The sequence below is a fragment of the Gorilla gorilla genome, chromosome X (assembly GCF_029281585.2).
Source record: "Gorilla gorilla gorilla isolate KB3781 chromosome X, NHGRI_mGorGor1-v2.1_pri, whole genome shotgun sequence".
NCBI lineage: Eukaryota > Metazoa > Chordata > Mammalia > Primates > Hominidae > Gorilla > Gorilla gorilla.
Window position 1 is genome coordinate 14,303,814 of NC_073247.2, and position 23,626 is coordinate 14,327,439.

General features: G+C 42.2%; 1 long non-coding RNA gene across 1 annotated transcript; it reads right to left on the reverse strand.

The window, feature by feature from the left end:
* Positions 1–1,080: 1,080 nt before the first annotated feature.
* LOC134757920 (uncharacterized) lies at positions 1,081–12,366 on the reverse strand. The gene is made up of 2 exons (XR_010132525.1): positions 11,906–12,366; positions 1,081–1,478 (listed from the first exon to the last, which is right to left on the reverse strand). It is a non-coding gene; the product is annotated as an uncharacterized lncRNA (long non-coding RNA).
* Positions 12,367–23,626: the final 11,260 nt, after the last annotated feature.

A 23,626-nucleotide genomic window follows, 5' to 3' on the forward strand; every position in this document is an offset into this window, starting at 1 on the left:
TTCAACTCCTGGGCTCAAGCAATCCGCTCGCCTCGGCCTCCCAAAGTGCTAGGATTACAGGCACTGTAATCCAGTGCCACTGGACCCAGCTTTCTATTTTTTGATTGTGTTAAAATACACATAGCAGTTGCATAGTGTCCTCATCTGTTCATTTCCTCCTCCGCCAAGCCCTGGCAGCATTGTTCGATTTTCTGCTTTGGTGATTTTGACTATTCCAAGTATTTTCATGAAAGAGAAGTACTTTTATCTGAGGAATTTGAGCACTTTCAAATTATCAGGCCCAGAAATGCATTAAGACGAGACAGCAATCGTGCCCTAGTCCCCGCTTTGAGCTATGTATACATCTATTGAAACTGCTTGCCATTGTCACACATAACTATAAGTTAACCTTATAATACCACACTGGATACCACAACCCACACCCTATGGCTTAACAAGAGACAGCCAATCACGAATCAGTATTATTTCTGTAAACAGCAAGAATTTCTGACAACAATTTTGTATCAATCCACTCCCCGTGAAATCGCTTCTCTATAAAAAGTGTAAAAATTAGCTGGGCGTGGTAGCGTGCACCTGTAGTCCCAGCTACTTGGGGGGCTGAGGCAGGAGGATCACATGAGCCTAGGAGGTCAAGGCTGGAGTGAGCCGTGTTCATGCCACTGCACTCCAGCCGGGGCGACAAAGTGAGACCCTGTCTCAAACAAACACATCCACTTGCAACGGCTGCTAATCAGAGCGTCTAAGTGTATATTCAGGGCAACTTGAATCTATTCTTCCAGTTTGCAAGCCTCAAGCTTGGCTCAAATAAACTATTTATATTAATTTTGCCTCAGCTTCTTCCTTTTAGGTTGACCGCCTCAAATAAGCAGAACCACACTCTAGTTGTCCTTTTGTGCCTGGCTTATTTCACTTAGCGTAACAGCCTCAAGGTTCATCTGCATTATAGCCTGTGTTAGAATTTCCTTCCCTTTGAAGGCTGTATGATTCAATCAATAGTAATTTGAAACAAAAGCTTTCAGGCAGGGCTTAATCTTCCAAGAAGACAATTTTAAATACATGGGCAATTTGAAAGACACTCTAAAACTGGCAAGGAAGCACTTTATGGTAACCGCAATTGCCAATTAACTTGATGTTGAAATCACATAGACAAAGAAAAAGGTGAGTGAAGAGAGGGCTAGAATGGCTTTGTTCCTCTTAATTGTCTTATTGTACACTGGAAAAGTTGCTTGGTTTGCAAAGACAGGTGTTTGGAGGAATCTACAGTGCTTAGAATTACCCCCGAGTGAGCTAGCTGTTTCACGGGAGGATCTTTTGACTCAGCTTGGCCATTTTTCAAATGTGGAAAATAATCAGCTCTCAGAAAGGCAGTTTAGAGCAGTGAGCGCTATGGTTTGGCTGTTGGGGAAACCAGGGTCCTCTTCTGTCTGCCTCCTGGGTTTCTGATGTTTCCTTGGAGTATCTTCCTGCTTCCCCAGGATCTAAGGAACAGAAACATCAGTCACAGCTCTCATTTCACTGCAAATGTTTTTCTCTGCATGTGTCTCTACTGGAATACTTAAAACCCGGCAGACAGGTTTTTTTTTAGAGGGTTATCTTGTTGAATACAGAAAGAATTGAATGCATCTAGCTTGGAGACCTCTCAAAAAAAAAAAAAAAAAGAAAAAGAAGAGAAAAGACTGGGTGTGGGGCTTTAGGGAGGCAACCGGCTCCGCAGAGCTACCTGGGGAGTTTTCAGAACAAAGCAGATGCAATGTCGATGGAATCCAATCTCCCCATCCTTGCCCTTGCAGGTCCCCAGGGGGAGGAGGCTTTGGGAAAAGGCAGACCTCACGACTCCTCTTTCAAACTGTCCCTTTGAAGACCTGCCCTAGATCTGTCTACAGAAGCCTCACCCCAAGCAGAAGGAGAGCGTGGATTTTAAAATTTTTGTTGTTTGCTTTTTGCAGACAGGTGGGTCCTACCTGAGGCTACCAACAATGAGATCCTTCAGGTGATAGGATATGGGGCCAGTTCTCCCACCCTCAGCAAGGCAGGTCACTGCAAGGCTTGGGAGGTGCCCTAAGGGGATTTAAACAAACTTGGGATCTTGTGCCTCCTACTGTTACAGGACAGGGGTCCCGAGACTGTATAGGGTAACTTCCTGACGTTGCCATGGCATCTGTAAACTGTCATGGTGCTGGTGGGAGTGTAGCAGTGAGGACGACCAGAGGTCCCTCTTGTGGCCATCTTGGTTTTGGTGGGTTTTGGCCGCCTTCTTTACTGCAACCTGTTTTATCAGCAAGGTCTTTATCACCTGTATTTTTTGCTGACTTCCTATCTCATCCCGTGACTTAGAATCCCTCCATCATCTGGAAATGCAGCCCAGTAGGTTTTAGCCTCATTTTACCCAGCTCCTAGTTAAGATGGAGTTGTTCTGGTTCACACACCTCTGACACTACTGTTAGGGTAGGTAGCGTGTCAGGCATGAACAGGGCAGGAGATGGGTTCCCCCTGCTCCCCTCCCCACACACACCAGAAATGTCAGAAGACCATCAGGTGATGGTCAGGCGGTTGATAAACTGTCTCTAAAATCATAATTGGTCACAGTCAGCACCAGGGAAAGGCCGTCTCCCAGTAAATAGAAAACACCTAAAACTGGTGGTCAGCAGCTTCCCAATACGATCTCAGGAGGTGAGTGAGTGGGCTCAAGCATGCACACTGAGAAGCAAAACGGTGGAGTTTAACTGGTCTATAACCTTCTAGGAACATTCAGCTGGTAAGGGAAGAACGCCTCAAGTGAGCATGCGTCCGACTCCAGTAAACACACTGCGCATGCTCCCCTCCCGAGTGCTGGCGGGCCACTGTGCATGTGGACAGCCCACCCCAAGGGAAGACTCAGCGGAGAAGGGACACAAGACTCCAGAAGCATGCCAACCTATAAAACCCCAAGTCTAAAGGCCAACCATACACTTGATCTCTTAGGTCAGCTACTTGGCCGTCTTCCAAGTGTACTTTCCTTCTTTTCATTCCTGCTCTAAAACTTTTTTTTTTTTTTTTTGAGACAGAGTTTCGCTCTTCTTGCCCAGGCTGGAGTGCAATGGCATGATCTCTGCTCAGTGCAACCTCTGCCTCCTGGGTTCAAGCGATTCTCCTGCCTCAGCCTCCTGAGTAGCTGGGATTACAGGTGCGTGCCACGACGCCCAGCAAATTTTTTTGTATTTTTAGTAGAGACGGGGTTTCACCATGTTGGCCAGCCTGGTCTCGAACTCCTGACCTCAGATGATCCGCCTGCCTTGGCCTCCCAAAGTTCTGGGATTACAGGCTTGAGCCACCATGCCCAGCCTCAATTTTTCTTAAACTTCTCCAATCTGAGGCAAATGAAGAAAACTGGCATGGGGCCCCTTCATGTTGGGGGACCAGTTGGGGCTCCCTGTGGCCCACCCAACCTTTGATCATGTTGTAAAGTCTTTTGTTTTAACTCCATCAATTTTCCTTTTCTTTTATTTCTTAACAATTATCTAAAGATTCCAGCCTGGCCAACATTGTGAAACTTCGTCTCTACTAAAAATACAAACAAAAATTAGCTGGGCGTGGTGGCAGGTGTCTGTAATCCCAGCTACTCAGGAGGTTGAGGCAGGAGAATCACTTGAACCTGGGAGGCGGGGTTGCAGTGAGCCGAGATGGCACCATTGCATGTCAGCCTGGGCAACAAGAGCAAAACTCCATCTCAAAAAAAGAAAAATTAATAATAATAACAAAATAATTATCTAAAGATTTCCACCCTTCTGGCATGAGCCCTTTGACTCACTTTTCCCTTCCCTGTTTTTGTTTGTTAATTTATTTATTTTGTTTGTTAATTAGTGAAAGGAAACCAAAATCCCCAAGCCAAGGGGAAAAGGCAAGCTGGGAACTGCATCAGAAAAACCTGCCTCCCATTTTCTCCTAAATAAGACAGCTATGGAGACAAAAACAAACAAACAAAACAAAAAGCTACATACCTCTTTCATAATTTGCCCACAAAGAAATTTTTTGTGGACCTCAAGATCTTTACCCTAAAACAGTTCTGTTCAATTTCACCTTGGCTTATCTTCACAGGTGTGGGTCAAAGGAGAGACAGAAGTGAAAGTCAGCCCTCTCTGCTCACCTGAGACAAATGCATATCTGATAGATTCCCCTGCCCTATTGTTTACGCAAACATGCAGATTCACTGAACAGGGATCAGTCACTATTCCTCTACCCACCACCCCCACCCCCCAACCTCCGTCACATGTAAATTGTGTATTCTGATCAAAGACCGAAAAGAATGCAACCTTTTGTGTCTTGTCCATCCATGAGCTGGAATCCCCCACTTTGAGTTATCTCACCTTTTTTGAACGGAAACAATGTATGTCTTACATGTATTGATCGATGTCTCATGTCTCCCTAAAATGTAGAAAACCAAGCTGTCCTCAGACCACATTGGGCGCATGTTCTCAGGATCTCCTGAAGTCTGTGTCATGGGCGGCCATGGTCACTCATATTTGGCTCAGAATAAACCTCTTAAAAAAATTTACAGTTTGTCTCTTCTCGTTGACACCCTAGTCTTTTGGTAGCATCTGTAAGACCCATGAGGGAAAGCTACAACTGCAAATTTGATAAGGTTTCTCCAACCATTGTTTGATTCTGCAAGAGTCATGTCACCTGGGGTGCTCTTGTAGAAGGGGACCCTTGAACCACAACATTTATAGAAATAAACCTTTCCTTTCCAAATTTATGAGCTTCACAGTTCTTCCCATAACATCATTAATACACTGAGAATCTACTGTGAACCCAAAATATCTGAGACAGGTCTCAGTCAATTTAGAAAGTTTCTTTTACCAAGGTTGAGAACGTGCACCTGTGACACAGCCTCAGGAAGTCCTGACGACATGTGCCCAAGGTGTTCAGGGCACAGCTTGCTTGTATATATTTTAGGGAGACATGAGACATCAATCAATATGTGTAAGACATACATGGGCTCAGTTCGGTAATTCAGGACAACTTGGAGTGGGAGCTTTCAGATTAGAAGTAGACAAGAGACAAAAGGTTACATTCTTTTGAGTCCTTGATCAGCTTTCCACTGAATACACAACTTAGGCTGGCTCCGTGAATCTGTACTTTTACATAAGCAATGGGGCAGAGGAAGTTATCAGATAAGCATTTGTCTCAGGGGAGCCTTGGAAGGATGACTTTGAGTTCCGTCTGTCCTTTGTCCACAAGGAATTTCCTTAAGCACAAATTGTGAGGGGGGTATGTAGCTTCTTATCTTTGTAGCTGTCTTATTTAAGAATCAAATGGGAGGCAGGCTTGCCTGACACAGTTCCCAGCTTGACTCTTCCCTTGGCTTAGTGATGTTGGGGTCCTGAGATTTATTTTCCTTTCACACTGTGACCTCGGTGATATAGTTTGACTGTGTCCACACCCAATGCCCATCTTGAATTGTATCTCCCATCATTCCCATTGTTGTGGGAGGGACCCGGTGGGAGATAATTGAATTCTGGTGGCGGTTTCCTCCATATTGTTCTCATGGTAGTGAATGAGTCTCACGAGATCTGATGGTTTTACAAGGAGAAACTCCTTTCGCTCGGCTCTCTCTCTTTGCCTGCCACCATCCATGTAAGATGTGACTTGTTCCTCCCTGCCCTCCACCACGATCGTGAGGCTTCCCCAGCCACGTGGGACTGTAAGTCTAATTACCCCCCTTTCTTTTGTAAATTGCCCAATCTCGGGTATGTCTTTATCAGCGGCATGAAAACGGACTAATACATTGGGTAATGGGCATATTCAGCTGGTGAATATCCCGGTCATCGTTAAGCCAATCCCACATGGCTTGCATATGAAGCACATCAGCTGCTTTATCTAGGGTGCTCCACTTGGCATTTTATAGGGAGGGCTGGGCAGTCCCCTTTTCAGGATAAACAGGCCTTGTAGTGGTGTTTACCTAGTCCACCAGGCTGGCCATTTCCTCAGGGAAAACTTCCTGTGCATCTGGGTCCCATACACTCATCAGCAAGTGTTTAGTGGTGAGTGAGCCGCGGGCCCTGCACCAGCCCAAACATGCTCTTTCTTTCTGTGGCATTTCAAAATTAAACATCTCGGCTGGGCAGAGTGGATCACGCCTGTAATCCCAGCACTTTGGGAGGCCAAGGTGGGCAGATCACCTGAGGTCAGGAGTTCAAGAGCAGTCTGGCCAACATGGTGAAATTCCATCTCTACCAAAAAATAGAAAAATTAGCCGGGCATGGTGGCATGTGCCTGTAATCCCAGCTTCTCAGGAGGCTGAGGTGGGAGAATTACTTGAACCCAGGAGGTGGAGGTTGCGATGAGCTGAGATCATGCCACTGCACTCCAGTCTGGGTGACAGAATGAGACCCTTTCTCAAAAAAAATAAATAAATAAACATACTGTTCTTAAACTAGTCATTCTTACAACCCATTTTAGAAAAGGGAACTCGGGAAGCTGACGATACCAGTCTAGAAGATGAACCAATTCCTTTTCAAGCTTGTCCAATCCACGGCCCGCGGGCCGCAGGTGGCTCAGGACAGCTTTGAATGTGGCCCAACACAAATGTGTAAACTTTCTGAAAATGTTATGACATTTTCTTGCCTTTTTTTTTTCTCATCAGCTATCATTAGTGTTTGTGTATTTTATGCATGGCCCAAGACAATTTTTCTTCCAGTGTGGCCCAGGGAAGCCAAAAGACTGAACAGCCCTGTAAATAGCCTCTGGGTTTAATAGTTACTTGGTTTTGCCCTTCCTCCACATGTCTATCTTCTTGGTAATCACAGGTCTCAGAGGTAACTTTTGGTTGACGTGGCTTAATTTTTCCTTGTGTAGGAAGCTTTGAGGTCACTGGCCTGATCTGAGACAGACCCACATCTGAGCTTGGTGCCGCCTTCACGCCCAAGGCAGCGCTCTTTTACTTTCATTTTAGCAACTACAGAGGCAGTAAGCAAGGGACTGAATAGTGCACTTTTTCCTTATTAATTTGCATTTGCTATACATCCAGTGAACTAAATTCCCTGGGACTATGAGTAGGATCCAACTCTAAATTCCTCTGGTGGCTTTGACCTTTAGTGACTGAAGACAAGCCAGCTGCATCTCCTTACTGATAGAGGAACTAGAAAGAAATTATTCAGGCAGATAGTGAGGGTAAAAGAGTCCTAGGCAGAATTTCCCTTTTTAAAAAGGAGCCCCCAAAACATTTCTTTTTAACAAAGAGCAGCCTGGAAAATAGAGCTGCAGGCATAGATAAGCAAGCTGGAAGCTTGCATGGGTAAATGCTGGCAGCTGTGCCAATGGGAAAGGGCTACCTGGAAGCCAGGTATGTTCAACATGGAGGCTCCATCTTCCCTTTTCTTTGTCACCACGTGTACAGTAAAAAACCAGAGGCCAGGCGCAGTGGCTCACACCTGTAATCTCAGCACTCTGGGAGGCCGAGGCGGGCGGATCATCTGAGGTTAGGAGTTCGAGACCAGCCTGGCCAACATGGTGAAACCCCGTCTCTACTTAAAAAAATACAAAAATTAGCCAGGCGTGGTGGCACATGCCTGTAATCCCAGCTGCTCAGGAGGCTGAGGCAGGAGAATTGCTTGAACTCAGGAGGCAGAGGTTGCATTAGGCCAAGATCACGCCACTGCACCCCAGCCTGGGCAAAATGAGTGAAACTCCGTCTCAAAAAACAAAACAAAACAAACAAAAAAAACAGGCGACATGGCACTAGCCAGGTAAAGAGTCCATCTGCATAATAAAAGATTAGGCACCGAGGTGGGCAGATCACCTGAGGTCAGGAGTTTGAGACCAGCCTGACCAACATGGAGAAACCCCATCTGTACTAAAAGTACGAAATCAGCCAGGTGTGGTGGCAGGCACCTGTAATCCCAGCTACTCAGGAGGCTGAGGCAGGAGAATCACTTGAACCCGGGAGGCGGAGGTTGCAGTGAGCTGAGATGGCACCATTGCACTCCAGCCTGGGCAACAAGAGCAAAATTCTATCTCAAAAAAAAAAAAAAAAAAAAAAGATTAGGCCAGTTTTTCATGCCCTATGCAAAGGACACATCTAGTCCTAACCAGCTTTACGTGCCCTATGCAAATGGTACACCTGGTCCAACCAATCTTTTGCGTCCTATGTAAATCATACACTGCCTCCTCAAGCTCATCTATAAAACTTGCTGCATTTCAGCAAAGAAGCAGCAACCCACTTCTCCAGGACCCCGCTCTGCTGCAGAGAGCTCTTCTCTTTCTTTTGCCTACTAAACTTCTGCTCTCAACCTCATTCTGTGTGTCCACGTCCTCGTTTTCTGTGGCCATGAGACAATGAATCTCGGGTATTTACCCCAGACAATGATGCCACTTCATTACCATGTGTGACCACGTGGCCACCCAAAAGTCAAAGGTTTCTCATTCCCCACCTCTTTATTTTTCTCTTTCTCCAATGAGTTTTATCTACATAATTTTCCATTTATTTTAAAGTGACCTTGAAATAGCCTCTAAACATTACATTTTCTTTGGCAAAAACCACATCTTTGTGTTTTTATAAACCTCACCAAAAATACATCTTACTCTCCTACTATTCCAACTCCCAGTAACCCTAACTTCCAGTGCCAAACCTAGGATTGCCTAATTTAATCTAACATTGATACAGGATGGCTGGGCTCCCGGCTAAACTACAACCTCAATTCTGGAAACTCGGCCCTAGTGAAAGCAGCTGACCTCGTTTCTCTGCCCAGATGATTGCCTTTATGGCCTGCCCTGCCCCCTATCCTGTGCCCATAAGGACCAGACCAGCTGGCAGGAAGAAAAACGAAAAAGAGAAAGAAAAAAGCAACACAAGCAGCTGACCGGCAGGGATACAAGCTACTGAGTGGCGAGCAGAGAAGTAACTGAGCATTGGAGACTACAGATAAACATGACTAACTTCAGACGGTGTGGTTTTGGAGGGGAGCCCAGCCAGAGAAGGCTAGGCTTCAGAGAAACATCACCTTCTTCACACACCATCCCCTTTCCAGCTCCTCTTCCACCAAGAGCCACTTCCACCGCTCAATAAAGTCCTCCACATTCATCATCTTTCGGTTTGTGTGACCTGATGATTCTTGGACACCAAACAAGAAGTCGGTGTCCAAAAGGACAGGTGCAGAAGGCTGTCACCTTGACCCTTCACTGAGCTGTTAACACATAGCTGTCCACAAACTGCAGCCTGAGTAACATGAGCCACTCCAGTTCCTGCCCACCAAGGGGGTCAAGGTCAGGGGAACAGTCCCATCTAACGTGACTCTAAGATTTTAAACCACTGGACAGGATTTTGAAATTAAATTTACCAAATTAGTCTTACCAAAGATTACTAAAGGAATGTCAATTAAAAGCGTCTGAGCTAGCTTTTGGTTGTCTGATAAGCACTTACTTTTCTTTAAGCCATTTGATTAGAGCTCTTTCATATAATTTGGTACTGAAATATTACTTCCTCATGACAGATAGAAACTTACAAACAAGGCCAGGCATGGTGCCGCACGCCTGTAATCCTAGCACTTTAGGAGGCCAAGACGGGTGGATCGCTTGAGCTCAGGACTGAGACCAGCCTGGCCAACATGGCAAAACCCCATCTCTACATAAAAAATACAAAAAATTAGCTGGGCGAGACAGTATGCACCTGTGGTTCCAGCTACATGGATGGCTGAGGTGAGGCAGGAGGATCCCTTGAGCCCAGTGCTCAAGGGAACAGTGAACCAAGATCACACCACTGCGCTCCAGCCTGGGTGACAGAGTGAGACCCTGTCGCCAAAATAAACCAATCAAACAAACAGACAATAAATAAACTTGTAGACAGACACACAGATAGAGGCACATCCTATAACATTTTTCACTTGCCTGTTTTCAAAACTTCTCTCTCTTCCTTTAGACTATTAATTTTTAAAAAATTACGGGAGCCAGCAAAAGTTGAAGGAGAGAGTTACCATCCCAGGCCTTTTCAAAAGAGGGAAAGCTCTGAGGCAAGCAGGATGCAGCAGAAGTGGAACCCCTAGGATGTCCATCTGAAGAATTTCAAGAAGAGATTATGGAATTCAAAAATAAAAATCTTCTTGCAATTTCACTGAGTACATCAGCATTTTAAGAAAATCTTGTTCTAACCAATGATCTCCTTTTGCATTACTGTATTTTTATTATTGAAGTCCAATACCTAGAATGATTATAATCTCCTTTTAGTTATAGCAAACTTAATTACATAAAAATTTTTTTGAATTCCTTTTTTACAGACTGTATTATGACTTGCACAGACCATATACAACCTGCTTGGATTTTCTGTTCTGTCCTAAACATATCTCTTAAACAACAAGATTCTTTCTCATACAAAATTATTTTTCTTTTAACATTTCTTACCAAAAATACCTCCTTGTAACTTTCTTCTTCTTTTTTTTTGAGATGGAGTAGTCTCGCTCTGTCACCCAGCCTGGAGTGCAGTGGCACGATCTTGGCTCACTGCAACCTCTGCCTCCCGGGTGCAAGCAATTCTCCTACCTCGGCCTCCTGAGTAGCTGGGATTACAGGCACGTGCCACCATGCCTGACTAATTTTTATATTTTTAGTAGAGGTGGGGTTTCACTGTGTTGGTCAGGCTGGTCTCAAACTCCTGACCTCATGATCCGCCTGCCTCAGCCTCCCAAAGTGCTGGGATTACAGGTGTGACCCAATACACGCAGCCTAACTTTCTTTACATCTCTTGTTTCTTGGTTCCTTTTACCATATTTCATAAATAACCCTTAAATAAACCTAGAATCTGGCCGGGTGCGGTGGCTTGCACCTGTTATCCCAGCACTTTGGGAGGCTTAGGTGGGTGGATCACCTGAGGTTAGGAGTTCGAGACCAGCCTGGCCAACATGGCAAGACCCCTATCTCTACTAAAATTACAAACATTGGCCAGGCATGGTGGTGGGCACCTGTAATCCCAGCTACAAGGGAGGCTGAGGCAGGAGAATCGCTTGAACCTGGGAGGCAGAGGATGCAGTGAGCTGAGACTGCACCATTGCACTCCAGCCTGGGAGACAGAGCGAGGCTCCATCTCAAAAAATATAAATAAATAAACATGGAATTAGATGAAAATAACTTAGCTTTGAATAAGAACATATTTTTTAGAAAAGTTTTTCTATAATACAATTTATTTAAATTGAAAATGGCCCAGACATTTAGTGAATATCTATTATTTAACTTTAGATTCTAAATTATATTTATTTACAGGCATTTGTTTCATTACATTTACCTAATTAATTTTATAAAATCTTTTACCTAGATTATCTGTGAAAACTCTGATAGTCATCATTTAAAGTTATTTCCCTGTTAACCATTTTTATAGTCTATGAATTTTCTGTGTTTGCCTAAGCAAAAATTTTAAATATATAGATATTTTACTGATAACTTGGGATTTAGCTATTTTTACTACACTAATAACATTAAATGTCTTATTTCTCAAAAAGTACAGAAACAAAGATTATTGTGTTTCATGCTGGGTTGCTGGGTTTATAGTTTTGTAAGCCTTATGCCAAATTTTGACACCTTACAATATCTGTCAGAGGTAAATATGAAACTGCTTGATCAGTAAATGCAAACAAACATGTATGCTGACAATTTTTAAGATATTTCTAATACTATCGTACCAATAATTTTAAAGCCAGCTTATTTATTAAAGATTTATGTAAGTCATGTGAACTTGAAAAGCTTTTGGCTTATTATTTAATTTATGAGTACTCTTTGACTTGAAGCCAATTTGACAATTCAGGGCTAAAGCACGTAAAAAATGTATGTATGTGCACACATATGTGCATGTACATAAACACATCTAAACACGCATGCACACTCACACAAAGATCCTATAGCTTTTACTTCAGAACTCTAGCAAGAGATATCAACACAAACTCACCAGTTTACACAAACAAAAAGGTTGGATCCCAACAGTGACTTCTATCTCAACAGCAGTGGAAAAGTAACAGAAGGGCCAGGAGTGGTGGTTCACGCCTGTAATCCCAGCACTTTGGGAGGCCGAGGCCGGCAGATCACTTGAGGTCGGGAGTTCGAGACCAGCCTGGTCAACATGGTGAGAGCCTGTCTCCACTAAAAATACAAAAATTACGTAGACGTGGTGGCGCACGTCTGTAATCCCAGCTACTGGGGAGGCTGAGGCAGGAGAATCGCTTGAACCTGGAAGGCAGAGGCTGCAGTAGATAGCGCCATTGCACTCCAGCCTGGGTGACAGAGCAAGACTCTGTCTCAAAAAAAAAAAAAAAAAAAAAAAAGAAAAAGAAAAGAAAAGAACAAAAAGTACACAGAAGATTTAAAGTAGGCAGAAAAGAAAAGAGCAAAATAGAGGACTTAGGAACTGAATGGTTGCAGGTTGACCTTTGGGCTGGAATTTTCTCTGGTGTAATGTGTGCAGCAGTTTAAAATGTGAACAAGCACAGACATAATATGTAACAGGAAGCTTCTTGTTTGACCTGGCATGCCCTCAAGCTTTTCCCACTTACACAAATACTTGCAAGTAGAGGAACCAGAGAACCAAAAGGGGTGCCCAAATGGGGGTCGCTCTCTCCGCCTTTCCTCATCCTTACATGCTATGTCTCCCACTTTTATTTAAAAATGAGGAACTAAACTGTGGCCTGGGTTTTAATAGGGTGGATTGAAGTGTGCTGGCTGTGAGAGGGACTACACTGTGTGTCACCACTGAGTCTTTCTACCCTTTCACGTGTCTGAGTTTCTCTCTCCAGAGGTCTAGACCCCTGACAGGGCTCAACATAGCAAGTGATCAGCTCTTACACCCGTCTCCTGGATGAGCCTCTTAAAATTAATTTTGTTGTGTGGTTCCCTGTAGGGTCACTGCACATCATGGCAGGAGTCAATCCCCCAGAGACTCCCACTCAACCCCTACCACCCAGGGGTGGTTTTTGGCTAGGAGGAGCAAAACTCCCTATCTTTTCCAAGCTGAGGAGGTCAGCCTCTCATTTGGCAATTCAAAATTATGCCACAAAAGTGGCAGTTCAGTCTCTCACGCAAATGTACTCACAGGCCAATCGAGATTAATTTGGGGGGAAAAGGGCAGTGGAGAAGACCATTTAGAATGCACCACCAAACCTAAAGTAGGATCCTATACAACAACTTCCTAGGAGAAAAATAAAAAGGAGGTAGAAAAACAGCTCAGAATGAACCAAGGACCATCAACCAAATGGAAGGTCCAGAGCTGCAGAGGACTCACCGGTTCCACTGGAGGAGAAACCTAAAGCCAGGGAGGGCTTCCAGTGGCCCCGCGGGTACCTTAGCTCCGGGTTCGGGCAACTGCGTCAAGGATTCTGAGTCTTTTCTGAGGCCCCACGTGTAGGACACCAATTAATGTCCATGAAAAGAGTCAAACTCTGTAAAATATTTGAAAAGAGTTATTCATTTAACCAATGGCTCACGACACAGCCCCAAGGAGGTCCTGAGAACAAGTGCCCAAGGTGGTTGGGTGACAGCTTGGCTTTATACAATTTATGGGGACAGGAGACATCAATCGACACATGTGAGACGTACAATGGCTTAGTCCAGAAAGGTGGGATTCCATTCAAAGTGAGGAACTTCCAGGTCGTAGGTGGATTCCAGGATTTTCTGATTAAAGACCTGTAATCAATAGAAAGGAAATGTCTGGGTGAGGATAAGGCGTTGAGGAGACCAAAGTTTTTATTATGCACATGTAGCCCGCAGGTAGCAGGCTTCAGAGAAATCAGATAGTAAATGTTTCTTATTAGACTTAAAATGGTGCCAGACTCTTGCTTAACCTTTCCTGGATCAGAAAAAATAATAATTTTACAGTGGAGAATTCCAACAGACACCACTTAATCCAGGTGATGAAATTTAACATCACCAGGACAGGACATACAGACATCATGCACTCCGTAACATGACACACTGAAAACTTACATCAATTCTGATGATTTTTTTGCCAAAAATGCATAACCTCAGTCTAATCATGAGAAAACACTGGACAAAACCAAACTGAAGGCTGGGCACAGTGGCTCAAGCCTGTAATCCCAGCACTTTGGGAGGCTGAGGCGGGTGGATCACCTGACGTCAGGAGTTTAGACCAGCCTGGCCAACAAGGTGAAACCCCGTCTCTACTAAAAATACAAAAACTAGCCGGGCGTGGTGGCGGGCGCCTCTACTCCCAGCAATTGTGGAGGCTGAGGCATGAGAATTGCTTGAACCTGGGAGGAAGAGGTTGCAGTGAGCCAAGATCGCGCCACTGCACTCCAGCCTGAGGGATAAAGGGAGACTCTGTCTCAAAAAAAAAAAAAAAAAAAAAAAAAAAAAAAAACGAAGAACAATCTATAAAGTAATTGACCATTACTTAGATTGGATAGTGGAACAGAATCATATCAAATGCATCTATTATTTTCAACATTTTGTTTGTTTTTAATTAAGCTGCCTCCTACACTACTGTATGTCCGGATTTTATGTTTATTTTCCCATTCAGAAAGCCTATCTTTTTTAAAGGAATTTTAATCCATCCATGTTTATTATGATCATGGTAATATTTGGATTGAGTCCTGCAGTTTCACTTTATATTATTTTCCCTTTTTTACATATATCAGATTTTCTGCTTCTTCAGTGTAATTCTTTCCCACCCACCTCTGACTGCATGAATCAGGTTTTCTTCAATCCACGCATTTCCCATTAAGGCTCTGAAACTTGTACACATCTTTTCTAGTTTTCTAGTGGTAACCACCTTTCACCTGTCAGCACACGTATTTAAGCTTATATTTTCTATCAAATATAAAGATAGTCATTACCTATGTCTTCTTCCCAGACGAAACAAAAACATGAACATATGCTCATTCTCTCTTTCTTCTCTGCTCTTTCAATTACCTCCCATGTGAAATGTTAATTCCAGATTATTTTCACAACTGTGCACTAACACATTCAGACTTTGTTTTATACATTTATTTATTCAGCACTGCTTCCTGTGTACTCTCTTCTTTTTATTATTATTATTAGTAGTAGTAGTAGTATTTTGAGACAGGGTCTTGCTCTGTCACCCAGGCTGGAGTGCAGTAGTGTAGTCATAGCTCACTGCAGCTTCAATGTCCTGGGCTCAAGTGATCCTCCCACCTCAGCCTTCTGAGTAGCTGGGAATACAGGCATGTGCCACTCAGCAATTTTAAACAAATTTTTAGTAAACACTCAGCAATTTTAAACGAATTTTTAGTAAAGATGAGATTGCACTATGTTGTGCAGGCTGGTCTTGAACTCCTGGACCCAAGCGATCCTCCCACCTCAGCCTCCCAAAATGCTGTGGTTACAGGCATGAGCCACTGTGCTTGGCTGCTCTCGCCTTTCTTGGATTACATTCCATTTTGCTGGAGTCAATCAACTAACTTTTTCCTCAAAGGTCTTTGAGGGATAACATTTTTGAGCATTTGCAAATTTGAAACCCTCTGTAAAGATCAAAAATGGCACATTCATTTTCTTCAGTCTCTCCATACCTCAGGTGATATGGTTTGACTGTGTCCCCATCCAAACCTCACCTTCAACTGTAGCTCCCATAATTGCCACGTGTTGCAGGAGGAACCCAGTGAAAGATAATTGAATCATGGGGGCGGTTTCCACTGTTGTCATGGTAGTGAGTAAGCCTCATGAGATCTGAGGGTTTTATAAGAGGTTTCACTTGGCTCTTTTTTCTCTCTTGCCTGCCACCATGTGAGATGTGCCTTTTGCCTCCTGCCATGATTGTGAGGCCTCCCCAGTGATGTGGAACTGTGAGTCCATTAAACCTCTTTCCTTTATAAATTACCCAGTCTTGGGTATGTCTTTATCAGCAGCACGAGACTAATACCTGAGGAATATGTTCTTCCTGGCAAACATGCAGGGCAGCAAACACAAAGACACTCTGGGGCTATTTCTTAAATCTCCCTCCTACTACCTTAACAATTCTCCAAAATAATGCTGTGAGTTTTGGAAAATATAATAATGAAGGAAGGGTTTGCTCCCATCACCTCGTTGCCAGCTCTCTGGCAAAACCACAGAAAATCTCTTCTCAGACACCTTCCAGAACTCACGTCTTTAAGGTTCATGGTAGGAGGCTTCCCACGTGGGAGCGTCCCTGATGAAGACTCTGTCTGTCCTTCACTCTCTCTCAATTCCCCCAGTCCTCTGCATATGTGCCTTTTCATGTCCTAGCATGGGATGATAGACAGATCAGGGCAGATGGTTTGACTAAGACTCCTACTTCAGCTACCTCATGTTTCTTATACATTCATTTAACACCTCTTATTTTGTCAGCATTTTATTTTTATTTTTAATTGATAAATTATATATATATTATATATAAGATTTTATATATAACATTATATACAATATTTTATATATAACATTATATACAATATTTTATATATAACATTATATACAATATTTTATATATAACATTATATACAATATTTTATATATAACATTATATACAATATTTTATATATAACATTATATACAATATTTTATATATAACATTATATACAATATTTTATATATAACATTATATACAATATTTTATATATAACATTATGTATATTTTATATATAACATTATGTATAATATTTTATATATAACATTATATATAATATTTTATATATAACATTATATATATTTTATATATATTATATATATTATATATTATATATATGTAATATGATATATATAATATATAATATATGATATATATAATATATAATATATATAATTATATAATATATAATATATATAATGTATTATATATAATATATAATATTGTATATAATATTTTATATAAAATATTATATATAATATATATAGTACCATGGAATGCTTTGATATATGTTCACAATGTGGAATGATTACATCAGGCAAGTTAATAAATCTATCCCCTCCCAGGAGCAATAAGCTTAGTGATCTATTGCACAGAATGGTGACCATAATAAGTAATAATGCATGGTATATTTTAATGACCACTTCTTCCTAATCTAAGTTCTGGGTTAAGAAAATTCAACCTCAGTCTTTCTTGTAATAAAATAAAATTACTGTCATCTTAAAGTGCTCGTTCCAGCCTCTTGTGTTTTCGCATATTTATCTATGTAATCTTTGCAGCAACTCTATGAAGCATTTGCTATTGTAGTCATTTTAAAGTTGAGACATTGCACTACAGAGAAGTTAAGTGGCGCTTATTTTTCCCTAGCCAATAAATAGAAAGAACTTGAAAAACAGACATTCAGTTTTAGACTCTGCATGTTTCAGCACCATTTTTTATTTCTCTAAAAATGCTGAATTGTGGAGGACAGATTGGCTACTTTGACTGTCTGAAATGGACATGTCTGGTTGGTACCTATCTACCATCATATCCCCTGGATTAACATAAAACAAACCGAGTCTTTTCCTCATGGCCATTTCCTTCTAATGGCTCAAGAAAACATCAATGACAAGTCTCTAGCAAGAACACCTGTGGCATGCTTGAACGCATTGACCGAGTAGTTGAGAAATGTTTGTCTGGCGCCCTCTTGTGGCACATTAGTGAAGTGGGGGCATCATTAATTGGTTCATTTAGGTCAAAGGTTCATTTACATTGCAGTGTGGCTGCAATGTAAAGAGGGATAAGAAATAGCAGAATGGGGGCGGGTGTGGTGGCTCACGACTGTAATCCCAGCACTTTGGGAGGCCGAGGCAGGTGGATCGCCTGAGGTCAGGAGTTCGAGACCAGCCTGGCCAACATAGAGAAACCCTGTCTCTACTTAAAAATACAAAAAATTAGCTGGGTGTGGTGGCGGGCGCCTGTAATCCCAGCTACTGGGGAGGCTGAGGAAGGAGAATCGCTTGAACCCAGGAGGCGGAGGTTGCAGTGAGCCGAGATCGCGCCACTGCACTCCAGCCTGGGCGACAGAGCTAGACTCTGTTGCAAAAAAAATTATGTGTGTGTGTGTGTGTGTGTGTGTATACATATGTCTGTGCGTGTGTGTGTGTGTGTGTGTGTGTGTATACATATGTCTGCGTGTGTGTGTGTGTGTGTGTATATATAAATCTTGGTTCTAGTTGTTTGATGTCATGAATTTTCACATCCTATTATACTCACTAGTAATAGTTTGTAATTACTGAACATACACTATGTACTAAGCTCTGTGCTAAAAGCTTAAATATATTAATTAATTTGTTTTTCAAAACAATCCTGAGAAGTAGGTGCTAGCATTTTTTCCATTTTTCAGACGAACAATCTAAGACTCAGAGGAGTTAAGAAACTTGACCTACATCACCCAACTAGGACGTAGCAGAATTTCAGATTTGAACCAGGCCCATGATCTTACTTTTATTCCATATTTCCTCTGAACATAACAAGAGTAATACTAACGAGTACAACATTAATATAAGTTTAGTACTACAGTTGGCAATTTAATAACCCTTGCCACAACTGTGAGAACATGTAGCATGAATAGTACTCTATCCATTTTATTGATAGGGAATTAATCACTTACCAGCGTTGCTCCCTGACAGTTAAAACATGTAAATGCTTTCTGGTAATGAAGACTGCAATACTAAATTCAGATTAACATGCATTCATTCACCAAATATTTCTTGAAAGTGTACGTGTTCCAGGTACTGTAGTAAAATAACTGATAAAAGTATCATTTTTTTTGAAAGAAGTACAAGTACCATTTAATGTCTTCACCATTAAATGGAGGATAGCCTTTCCAATAAAGTGACTTCTGACTAGTGACCTTAAGAAAATTCGGATACACAGGCCGGGCGTGGTGGCTCACGATTGTAATCTCAGCACTTTGGGAGGCGAAGGCAGGTGGATCACGAGGTCAGGAGTTCAAGACCAGCCTGGCCAACCAATGAAACCCCATCTATACTAAAAATACAAACATTAGCCAGGCGTGGTAGCAGGCGCCTGTAATCTCAGCTACTCAGGAGGCTGAGGCAGGAGAACTGCTTGAAACCAGGAGGCAGAGGTTGCAGAGAGCCGAGAATGCACCACTGCACTCCAGCCTAGCCGACAAAGCAAGGCTCCATCTCAAAAAGAAAAAAAAAAAAAAGAAAGAAAAAGAAAAAGAAAAGAAAGAAGGAAAGAAAAAGAAAAGAAAAGAAAATTAGGATACATAGTGGATATTTTAGAGAAGAACCTTCCAGGCGGAAGTATGCAAAGACCCTGATATGGATGGCAGGTTAGAGGAATCACATGCATGGTGAGTTACAAGAGTCACAGATTGGGGAGTGTGATAGAAGTAGAGTGACTGATTCATGAGAAGAATAAGTATTAATGTCAGAGAGGTAATAGGTGCCCACATCATGTACGGCCTTATTAGGAATTTGGATTTTATTTTAATCAAGATGAAAACTCTGTGGAGTTTTCATCAAAGGAAAAACATGATCTGGCTTAAAATATATTGTAGGAGATCAAGGATAGAAGAAATAACCCACTGTCATTATTACATTACCAAATATTTTTCAGAATCATTTTGTTGTTTGCTCAGATGATTTTCAAAAACATCTTTAGCTACTTAATTTAACTTTTTAAGTATTCAGACTTGTGAAGCTTTCTACCAATTTAGGTTTAGAGATCGTCTCCTCTCTTCTCTCCTCTCCTCTTCTCCTTTCCTCCCTCCCTCCCTCCCTCCTTCCCTCCCTCCCTTCCTTCCTCCCTCCCTTCCTTCCTTTCTTTCTTCCTTACTTCCTTGTCTTTTAGATTCCTCCCAGAGCATAAGATAACACAGGACGAGGTTTGCTGTCTGAAATGAGTTCAAGTCCCCTGTTATTACAAGAGTTCAAAAACGTGATGACCTCCAAAGGATGATTAAGAAACAGAATCAGTCTTAAGTTGTAGTGTGGTGTATGGGGATCACTCTCTAGGGTCTACATTTAGTCAATGACAAAATATTTTTTGACTTTCAAATGGATCGGTGATTTCTTGTTTTTGTTTTTGTTGTTTTGAGACAGAGTCTGGCTCTGTCACCCAAGCCGGAGTGCAGTGGCACGATCTCGGCTCACTGCAACCTCCACTGCCTGGATTCAAGCAATTCTCCTGCCTCAGCCTCCCCAGTAGCTGGGATTACAGGCACCCGCCGCCACGCCCAGCTAATTTTTTCTTGTATTTTAGCAGAGACAGGGTTTCACCATGTTGGCCAGGCTCGTCTCAAACTCCTGACCTCAGGTGATCCGCCCGCCTCGGCCTCCCAAAGTGCTGGGATTACAGGCACGAGCCACTGCGCCTGGCCAGATCAGTGATTCTTGATTTTCTTGGCCATGAAGAAAATGATGCAATATGCTCTTCAAGGGCCTTTCTGCAGAATAGAGAAGATGAGATGCAAACTATTCTCATTGATTAACACCTTGGTTATAACTATATCTCTTTCTCTTACATTCAGAAAATTGTATTGGAATGCAAACGGTTGTGAGAGATACCACTTTTTATTGAAATAGCTGGCACATGAATATACCTGGTTACAATGCTTGGCCGAATGAGAAATGCAATGCCATTTTATGTAATTGCACTTAATATGCATGAGTCTCACACTTAGTCAATTCAGAATCTCAGAATTTCCCAATGTCGTATCCATCGAACGTCTCCTGAGATGCGTATCGTCCCATCTGGCCCTAAATGGCTGATTCATGCAGAACATTTTCATGTCATCCCTCAAGCCCAACCACAGGGCCCCTTCAGATCCAACTCTCTTTAAAACACTTTAGTGTCCTTCTTAGGGGTATGAGAAACATTACACTGGTTTCTTTCACCATTCTGATTCTTCAAGAAAGGAAGTAGAGCTGTTATAGGCCATTTACTGACTATGTGCAGCTCTCAGGTAGCCCCACTCCCTCTGCTGTCCTGCACAGAAAAACATAGTACGTGATTAACTATGTAAGACTCTCTCAGGCCCATCTTCCCAGGCAGAACACTTGGACATGTCTTTCTTCTTTATTTTTATTATTTTAAACTGAACAGATAAAATGGAATGTATCTATCATGTATCTAATGTTTGAAGTATATACATTGTAGAATGAATAAATATAGATAATTAACATATGCATCATCCCACAAAGTTATCATTTTGTATTGAGAACACTTACCATCTCCTCTCTTAGCATTTATCAATAATACAACATATTATGATCACCTGTAGTCACCGTGTTGTACAATGTATCTCTGGAGCTTATTCCTTCAGTCTAACGGAAATTTGGTATCCTTTGAGCAATGTCTTTCCAGCCACCACCACCGAGCCCCTAGTCACCACCATTCTACTCTCTACCTCTGTGAGACTTCTTAATTTTTTATTATTTTATTTTTAAATTTTTGTTAACTTTTATTTTAGGTTCAGGGGTACACGTGGAGGCTCGTTATATAGGGAAATTGTGTGTCACACGGGTTTGGTGTACAGATTATTTCATCACCCAGGTAATCAGCATAATAGCTGACAGGTAGCTTTTCAATCCTCACCCTCCTCCCCATCCTTTACCCCCAAGTAGACACGGGTGTCTGTTGTTCCCTTCTTTGTGTCCATGCGTACCGATGTTTAGCTCTTGCTTATAAATGGAAAAAGGTGGTATTCCATTTTCTGTTCCCACGTGAGTTCGCTTAGAGTAATGGCCTCCAGCTCCATCCATGTTGCTGCAAAAGACATGATCTCGTTTTTTTATGGCTGCGTAGTATTCCCTGCTGTTTATGCACCACATTGTCTTTATCCAGTCTGCTGCTGATGGGCCTTTAGGTTGATTCAGTATCTTTGCTATTGTGAATAGTGCTGTCAAGAACATACGCATGCATATGTCTTAATGGTAGAATGATATATATCCTTTGGGTATATATCCAGTAATGTGGTGGCTGAGATGAATGGTAATTCTAAGTTCTTGCAGAAATCACCAAACTGTTTTCTATAATGGCTGAACTAAGTTACATTCCCATAAACAGTGTATAGGTGTTCTCTTTTCATTTCTTTCAAGGCAGCAGGTTTCTTTCTGGCCTAGGGTGTGTCTAGAAATGTTATCCAGGAGCTAGTGCCTGGAGCAGGGGCTTCACAACCCCGACCAGTGCCCTGTCCCGCTGTAGTTGAGCTGGTATTCAAGATGCAAGAAAAAAAACGCTCCTCACTATTCCATCTCCTCAAGTGGAAGGAGGGGGCCTTTTATGGAGCCGCTAGCCGGGCAGTCTGGGGCTAGGGCAGGGGTGACACCAGCACTCACTCGGCTGCCCCAGCTGGTATCTCAGTAGGTCATGTGCACCCCTCCACATACCCGCCACAATCCACTGCCTCTGGGCCCAATTCTACGCTAGAACTCACCTACGAGTTACAGGTCTTATGGCCTAGACTGCCTTTAAGGTTGTCTGAGAAACCTGGAACAGTTTTTTAGCCCTTGGTGGCAAGGTTTGCAGAAACTCAAGTTCTGATTCCTGGGATGGGTGATTTCCCTCTGGCTAGAGGTGGTTTCAATGCTCCCTTCCCGGATGGGAGTCAGCTAAGTTTGGTCTGGTTTTCCTTTCTCCTGTAAGAGACAGCACTGAGTTCAGTGACCCACAACTGCTCTGCTCTTGCTCTTCCAGCTTCCAGAGATGCTCTTTACACCACACTGCCACTGCCTAAGATAGGGAAGGGGTGGGGTCAGCGATTTAAGACTGTTTCTTCTAACTCTTCAGTGCCTCTTTCAGTGATACCACCAGGTACTATGAGAGTTCGCCTGATTTTGGGTTCTTAGGGAGGTGTTTTCTACTGTGTGGATAGTTGCTAAATTTGTGTCCTTGCGAGAGGGCTGATCTGTGCAGCCTTCTATTCTGCTTTTCTTGCTCCGCCTCTCTCAGCTTAGTTTTGGTTTGTTTTTGTTTGTTTGTTTTTCCTCTGCAATGCCTAAGGCTAAAGAATGTGATCCCGTATTACTATCCTAAATATGAAAACTTCTTTAATGTCACGTGCTGGATGGAAATATTAGTTTGCAATGAGGAATACCTTCAATTGTACATATCAAAGAGTAAGAAAAAAAGCATTGGGATTTTTTGTTTTTACCTTGTGGTCCGACAACTTGAAAGAATATTCTTTTATTCCAAAGATGGTACATGGGGGATTTTGTTCTGGAAATCAGTGCTAGGTATTTAGGTATTTGGTTGGAGAAAAGCAAACTGGTTTTTGTCTATTGATATTTAGTATATTTTATTTTTTCATGTTATCCATGACAGTGTTATGACTTAGCAAACAACAGTTACAAATAACTAAAATTGTAATTGCTCCTGCATTTTTATTTAACTCCCTCATGTATCCTGAGAAGACCTTCTTGTTTTACCTAATTATCTCTCCAACATCCCCTGAACTCTCAAGAGGTAGACACTATGTGAAGGTCAATTCAAAGACAGAAACTAAAATCCCATCCACGGGTGACTCCATGGTGAATCCCTGTGGTGTCTTTTCCCGCTAACCGATGTGTATCCACCAAGCAGTTTTCTTTTTCACTATAAATATTATACTGTTTGACATTTTAAGACACATTGTAATCAAAATCTATAGCCTTAATTAAATGATGAATTTCAGGAAATTATCATGCAAAATGGAAGTGTTAGGAAGCCGATAATAGACACACTCTCCTAAAAATGATCTCACCACATCACACCTAACCCTTCTCA